Source organism: Triticum dicoccoides, chromosome 2A, assembly GCF_002162155.2.
Source record: "Triticum dicoccoides isolate Atlit2015 ecotype Zavitan chromosome 2A, WEW_v2.0, whole genome shotgun sequence".
NCBI classification, from domain to species: Eukaryota; Viridiplantae; Streptophyta; class Magnoliopsida; order Poales; family Poaceae; genus Triticum; species Triticum dicoccoides.
The window spans coordinates 425451066-425456451 of record NC_041382.1 but is presented as its reverse complement, the minus strand read 5'-3'; the positions used below and the strand labels follow the sequence as shown (position 1 = coordinate 425456451).

General features: G+C 42.9%; 1 long non-coding RNA gene across 1 annotated transcript; it reads left to right on the top strand.

The window, feature by feature from the left end:
• The first annotated feature begins 244 nt into the window (after nt 1-244).
• LOC119354784 lies at nt 245-1485 on the top strand. Its single transcript, XR_005171248.1, has 2 exons — nt 245-683; nt 1164-1485. It is a non-coding gene; the product is annotated as an uncharacterized LOC119354784 (long non-coding RNA).
• The last annotated feature ends 3901 nt before the right edge of the window (nt 1486-5386 follow it).

The following is a 5386-nucleotide window of genomic DNA, read 5'->3' as shown; positions in this document are numbered from 1 at the left end:
GCAATGCCGACACTTTTTTTTCCAAACTATACCGACACATAGTATGATAGTATTTATATAACCTCTTGACACATTATCTGTCGCTGAAGCACCAGCAAAGCACTGACGTAATTTCTGTCAGCAGTTACAATCTTTACTGATTGTTTGTGTGTGGCTGATTCTTTGGGACATAAAAAGTGTCGGCTTTGTTTCCTTCCACCCACATCCATATGCGCGCGATGGAAAACACCCGAGTCGGACCAGACCAGCAAAAGAAAAGAAAAAACACACCCGTCCAACCCCCAATCTCACCCTTCTCTCTCTCACCACTCACATAGAACCCGTGCGCCGCCGCCTCCGACCTAAACCTAACTCGACCGCGCCGCCGCCCGTCCGCTTGTTCCCTCGCGCCACATCAACTCCAACCCTGACCTTCCTCCCCGCAGGGCACCATCCGCCCAGGAGCAGCAGCTCCATCCGCTACGCTAAGGAGCAGCAGCTCCATCCGCTACGCTAAGGAGTAGCAGCGCTGTCAAGCGCCACCGTACAGGAGCAGCAGCGCCGTCAAGCGCCACCAGACAGGAGCAGCAGAACCGTCAACAGTAAGGAGAAGCAAGGCCGTCGGCCGCCGAGGATCCAACGCTGGTTTTCCTCCACCTGTGGCCTCTGTTCCGGCTGATTTCCTTCCCTCCGCCCGGCCTGAGGTAAGCTTCTGGTATGTGAGTCCTTTCTCGTCGCCCCTTCCTTGCCCCACCTCCAGATTCGGTCGCTCTAGGTGAGCTGGGTCAATGCTTTTCTAGTACGTGTAGGTAACTAACTAGATCCAGCCATGAATCGGCTGGCCTCTGGGTAAGTAAATCTATTGTTTTTCTTGTGCGTGCTTCATCCACAAATTTGTAGCATGTAACAATTTCCTGGCAGAGGCAGTACAAAGGAGAGGGATGAGTCTGTTAGAATTGTAATTACTTTTCCCGTTGTGAGTGGCATATTTTGTTTTTCATTTATTTATTTCTTATTGCACGGGTGCCAGCTTCAAAGCCTTGTGGCTAAATCAGATTATGTGTGGGCCTATGAAGTCACAGATGTGATCTGTATGTCCTAATTATGTACACATGTAGTGATGCGTCTATCAAAGAGAAGCATTTTTCAGTAATAATGTACTAACAATCAATCTTTATATGTAGGTGGTGGGGGCAAGTGAAGAATTTACATCGGTTCTGTTACAGGAACAGAGGATGGTCCTCCTAAGCTGCTTAATGGTACAATTTGTAATGTCATTATGAACATTGGATGCATTAGACTGTCATAATACCTAGTTTCTATCGAAAAGTAAGTGTGTACGTGCAACGCACGTCGCACATCTCAATCAAACCATATCAAATTTTGCGGGTATAAAATTTTGAATTCAAACTTTAGGATGACAGAAATCAATGGCAATAGATTGGCTGAAGAACTTCTCCACAAAGAATGTAAGGGTGTAGCGTATTTAGTCTATTCCTACAAAGATTTCAGAATGTTTATTTTCTTGGGCGAAAATCAAAGTAACATATGAACATTGTCCAAGTGGACATGGCGTCAATGCAAAGTTGGAACAAAGATGCACAAAAAATAGGAGTGTTGGCTGAACTAAATTAGTTTTCTTCTTGGATTCGAGCTGCTTGTTATCTTCAGAATTTGAAGGCTCGGCGGCTGCGGTAAAGCCACCCATGCCATAGCGGGCACCGCCAGTGAGCAGGAAGAGTCGGATTTTTTTTTACCCCATTCTTAGTTTATCTCAGCTTTTCATGGAGTGGAACTACAGTTCAGACAAACAGTATCTATTGTGTATATAGTTTCAGAACATCTAGAAGCTAAAAACAGATCAATAAAGCGTTAGGTTCATGATAAGGAATTGGAGAGAGGAAATTTAGCATTTTCTCTATGACATGAATGGCATGCAAGCAACTACCTAATGCTTAGTTCTGTCAATATTAAACATGAGTTAAAAATGTCGCCGTGCTTCAACATCTTAACAGAGCAGAAAGGCTACTATTCTAGAATGAGACACTATACGGTATAAGGAAATTGGGCATGTGCAGATCAAGGATTATAATAATTATTGTTTTGCAAAGCTAGCCAGGACTGAAAAAAGAACCCACACAAAATTTAGGATGACCGAAGCCACCCTTCCTAACTAAGATGAATATACAAGAAATGATAAATTAACACCGGATACATAAGTAAGTTTAATGGCTAAAATGAAGGAAATGCGTAATGTCATGGTGCTTTTAGTTATTCATGTGCAAATTCAAAGCACGATCTGATGAAAGACGCAAAGATTCAAAGTTATCAGTTGATACAAAATGTGTTGAATTGTATCAACTATGCGAAAAAGAAATTAATACAATGTAGCCTTTCTGCACAATTCAACAGCAAGCAGGATGCACCTTATTAGAAGAAAAGCAACTACATAAAATCCTGGCAAATTTAAGAAGAGAGAGATGTCGCTAAGATCTGTTGAAAGATCTTACCAGTGCTTGGAAAGGAGCCAATCGTAGTAGCAGTTGCGACGATACACTGATCTCTTCAAAAGCTTTCTTGCTTATTCACACTTCTTGAGTTCAGTATAAAATACATGAGGATTTAACAATCTGGTTGGTTGTAGCCAATTTTCCATGTGATGTTTTACCGAAATGTTGAAGTTCAGCAATGTTGTTTCATGGTTCAATAGGTCAGTGTAAAATAATTATGTGGCGGTCAAGTCTCCATCCCATGTTATTTACAATCTCAAACAACGAAAGCTCACTTTCTACCGTTCACCAAAGGTTCCAAGTTACTACTTTTTACTCAAAGATCTAATGTCTGCTGATCTTTCAATCTTATGGCTGAGATTAACATAATTGCAAAAGGCAACATCAACTCAAATTTTAGTCTGCATTGGAAACCATCAAACAATTTCCAGCAAGATGTTTTTCGAAGGACAGAGGGAGTATATGACTTCCATTTGTCTAGGAATAATGCAGGTAAACCTACACAAAGAGCACACATACATGCGTCTATACATGGTAATTTCTAACTGCTCATGATGTGAAACCAGAGGCATATAAAGGTATAATTCCCATATACGGATGAACTTCCCATCAAAGTCTAGTTTCAAAACGTGTCTGCAAGAAAAAGGAATAGATAGGAAATTAATACTAACTGAGCGACCAAGTGGAACATATATGTATATAATCGTCACAGCAGTATTTTTCCTGTAGTGAGTGTGAAGTGATCCTTACTCTTTGTTGCCATGAGTTAAACATGACAAGTGATACTTACTCTTACCCCCACCTGCACCTCATTCGTGTTGTTGCTCTTCCGTCGTGGCCGTGCAGCCGCTGCCGCTGCACGCTACACATGTGTTGTTGTCCGCCGATGTGCCGCTGCTCCCTGCCGCAGTCGCCTCCCCAGGCGACCCCACAAGTCACAACCATTCAAATCCTCTGAAACATCATTCCGTTTATTCACAAATTTTACTTCAAAAAATATTTAAAAATAAAATGGTGCTTCATCTTATGCGAAAAATGAAATATCCGTAAATATAACTTCATGGACTGTAGTGTTAATAAAAAAATTACATCGCAATAACTTTTTAAAACACAGAACTGCACCAAAAAAACCAGATCCTTCCATCTAGGAAGGTGATCTTCGTGGCCTTCTTCCACCCCGGCTTGACATCGATAGTAAGGATCTCCTCCAGCCGGATGGTCTTTCTAAAAATAGTCGCCATCAGGAATTGGTGTTTAGTGTTTATTTTAGCACCTAAAATAAGTTTGTTGTTCTATTAAAGACATGCACCCAAAACTGAAACTACTCCAAAATGACCGAGCAGGCTAAAAATTGAAGGTGGCTTAAATATTAGTAAGAACCGACCAGGCTGAACTATTTGATTGAACCAGCAGAGATGTTGCACTGCTAATAATTATCTTTAGTATAGATCATGGACAATGGTGGTTGTCGCTGCATCTACTAAAGAAATCAAACGTACCCAAGTGGTCAACTACACATTTCTCAAGTTTAATCTTGGGAACACATGTACCTCATATTAACATTAAATAATTCAGAATGATTGAGGAAGCTAAAATCCAAAGATGGCTTAAAATTCCTGAAAATTGTCAAAATCAATAGTACAACTGAATTGTCAGATGAAGAAAAAGTAAATAGCATGTATCAAGTTTAACCTAAACCAACTAACACAGTCTCAATATTCAAGAATGTAGTGGCCCTTGATTCTCTTAATCAGAGATAACAAATAACCACATGTGTACAACAGAGGGAAGCAAAGCATACTCATATGTGTACCACACTTGAATTTCCTGTAAATATAAGAGGAGGTAGGGAAAAAAGATTACTTACAAAGATTCATTCGGTAAGAACTGAGCGGTGAAAAGTTTCCACTTATTATCCCATATCTCACCATGAGCACCAATACATCAGTGATGGACATGAAATTGCAACCACAAGCATCGGTCAATATCGATCTTGGTATATGTATGTATGTACCTTAGCATGGTCCTCGCGGTTGGTTCGGATGAAGCTGACCTTTCCGTGATTCCGTCCTTGGTGGTGAGGCTGAAGCTGTCTTCACCGGCGGCTTGCCTATTCCATATGTGTGTGTGCGCTCCTGTAAGAAAAATCCATCCAGCTGTTTGCATGTCTACTTCTTGTGTATGCGCGTATCTTGACGAACTGGTTTTCTGGATCCGCCGCTCGTTCTGGGCGTCCGGGGGAAGAGGGTGCCAGATCTTTAACCTTTAAAGGGCGAGGGGCTAGCGAGGAGATGAATCGGCCACTCGCCGCTGCCGAGCCGTCATCGTCGCATAGATGTAATCGAGCCACCGCCGCCTCCGTCGCCTTCCGACTGCTTCTCCCCGTCAACCCCTGACTGCTATGGGCGGCGGCAGGGCAACCCTAGCGCCCGATCCAACCCCGTGCGCCAGGCAGATGCGGGAGCACGCTCGCCGGCGAGCACGCCCTGTGCCGCCGCCAGGCCTCTCATTCTCCCCCCTCTCCTGAAGATGCGCCTCGGCAGGCCGAACAAATGCATGCGAACGCCATAATGCTGAACGTGGGCCATGCCGCTGCATGCAGGCCTTTAATCACGCGAATCAGTTAAATTTTTGCTCGCAGCGGAACGTTTCGTCCTCTCGATGAATAGATGACAGAGTTTCGTCCGCTTCTCTAAATTGCTAAACGTACACAGATGAGGGTTATTAACGGTTAGATCTAATTAGATGGATCGAATCGTGAGGTGGTATTTTATCTTGGTTGTTTCGTGTACGTGTTTTTGAATGTGTTTAGAGAAAAATATGTTTGCTTGTTTAATAGTAGTAGAGATATGCGCGCGATGGAAAACACCCGAGTCGGACCAGACCAGCAAAAGAAA